The 2,500-nt window shown below is 37.4% G+C and overlaps 1 protein-coding gene across 1 annotated transcript in view; it reads left to right on the forward strand.

Annotated features, from left to right (window-relative positions):
* The window catches only part of LOC137643228 (neural-cadherin-like), a 41,326-nt gene that overhangs the window by 897 nt on the left and 37,929 nt on the right, over positions 1-2,500 (forward strand). The gene's annotated exons all lie outside the window — the stretch shown is intronic.

Below are 2,500 nucleotides of genomic sequence, written 5' to 3' on the forward strand. Positions count from 1 at the left end.
AGACCAGTCAGCTGTAAAAAGAGACAAAATTGTATCTGATTCTGCTTTATTTAACCTTGTTGAGTTTAGGATTTATAGCCTACTTAAAATCGAAATCGGACCACTCCACCATAATGCTAATTGATATGTATGTAGTACTTGGCCATTTTATTATTATTTTATCACAACATTCGTGATTTACTATTTTTCAAATAAGCCACATAACCATTTAGTATCGAATTTACTGTGCCTGGGACCTCAGACCCGTAGGGAGCTTTCGTAAGCTATAAAGAGAGATAAGAATTGACTCTGACTCTGTATATATACCTTCTCGAATTCAGGTTTTACAATCAGAATCAAAATCAACACCCCTACACCAATGTACCTTATGGGTGTGTTTGTAACACAGGGCTGTTTTATCAAAAGTATATCACTAACACTCATGATTTTCATTTTTTTTTTCAGAGAAACCACTCATATTGATCACTATAAAATTTACTCTTCTCGGAATCTTAGACCCAAGGGGAAATTGAATGTATAAGAATTTCTGCTCATTCCAGGATTTTATTCTTAGCTGAATCAAAACTGAGGTGACACTCGACTGCTATAATCATTAGGTCATAAACAGAGATAATAGTCAATTCAGAATATCGTACATATTCTTATCAAACTCAGGTTTTGCTCTTGCTTGTTTGCTTATAGATTGGCCAAGCATGGGCACTTGCAATAATGCAGACCGTAGGCGACAGGTTCGTTTTAGTTTGTAGGTGATTAAGGTCAAAGGGTATCAAGAATATTAAGCAACTTTCATTTTTATGTATTTTTTTGCTCATAGAATCAAAATCAACCATTTCCACCATTATAGCCTATTAGTGAGTTTGTAACAATAGGCTGCATTATGGTAACTTTATTACAAACAATCGTGATTTTCATTTGTTTTTAAATAAGCCCCAAATACAGTAACGCCTCTGGGATTGAACGCACTAGAACATGAACTATTTGGTGATCGAATAAAATTTATGCAGATTTTTTACCCCAGATATAAAAAGAATTGAGGTTGAACAACTTGAAAGACCCTATATGAAATGAAATAAAGGCAACAGAGTCAGTATACGTACAGCTCTTGCCCAGTCCAGGCATGCAAAACCTTGTTCTAGTGACTTGTTCAATAATTTCATATTTTTTTTTTATCCATACACCATGGAGAAATTGAAATTTTTTTCCCAGGAGCAGGGTGGAGGGAATTCTGCCCTTAGTTTAGTGATAAAGGAAATGAATGCTGAATAGGCTGAGTAACACAATTTTTTAGAAAAATTATCATCCAAACAAGGCATTAGTCAGCATACCAGAGGATTTTTATGAAATAATACTTTGAGTCATTCCGCAAATAGCTCGAAACAAGGCAGAACAATTCTCTTTTGGTTACTTTTTCGTAAGTCGTAAAGTGAATTACAATCAGTACCAGCAAAAAGGCCGAAAAAAATAAAGATCACCAGAATGGCAGTTAACCGTTTTTAGTAGCACTTGAACCACCACCTCCCTTTCTCACCACTCCACTCAAGATATGCACTTAACTTTCAACAGGTACAGAGGCGTTCAATGTTCATTTATTCCATGTGTATCATATTAATTGTAACTTTTTTTTTCTTGTTGATTGGTAAGCCATTACGATTAGTAGTACTACACTGTACTTTAATATTGTAAACATCATGTATAACTGGTCCTTAGTAGGGAGCATCCTTGGGTCGGATATCCTTTATTCTTATGCCCCTTCAATTTTATGTAGAAAATTTATTTGGTGTTAGGGATTAAGCAAACTCTCCGAGGTACCACTGTACCTCTTAGTATTGAATTTGCTTTGCCTCGAGTGTCAGTAATAAGATTATCATAAAACAGCTAAATACTACTAACTCGCCAATAGGCCATAATGGTGGAAAGGGATTGATTTCGATTCTACGTGCAAAGCCTGAATTAACAGGAATATGTACAGAAGAGTAGCAGTCTAGTGTAGTCTTTAAAGGCTTAAAGGTTTAAAGGCCGGTCATGAATGGCAGAGGCAAGTGACAGTGGACATTGCCGTAGCAAGCAGGACAATGCTCTAGAGACTGACCAAATATACACATGAGCAGCGCCCAAGCCCGCCCTAAAACCAAGCTAGGACTAGGGAAGGCCAGGCAATGACCGCTGATGACTGAGTTGGTGGAACTTTACAGGCTCCCTCAAACCCCTAATCCGTAGCTCACAAGGATGGTGAGCTTGCAGAAATTGTAGAAACTAACGAGTTAGAGCGGGACTCGAACCCTAGTTTGGCAATCACCAGGCAGGAGTGTTACCAATATGTTATTACAGTCGACTGTCACCTTGGTTTCAGCTTGGCTAAAGTTCGGATCCTTGGCCGACCAGAAATTCTTATAAATATCAAGTACTACTTGGTTCTAGATACCAAGGCAGAATGCGTTCGATATAAAGTGGTATTTGTGACTTTATCCTGACTTATATCCCCAGATACATTTAAGGTCTA

This window comes from Palaemon carinicauda, chromosome 6 (genome assembly GCF_036898095.1).
Source record: "Palaemon carinicauda isolate YSFRI2023 chromosome 6, ASM3689809v2, whole genome shotgun sequence".
In the NCBI taxonomy this organism is placed as follows: domain Eukaryota; kingdom Metazoa; phylum Arthropoda; class Malacostraca; order Decapoda; family Palaemonidae; genus Palaemon; species Palaemon carinicauda.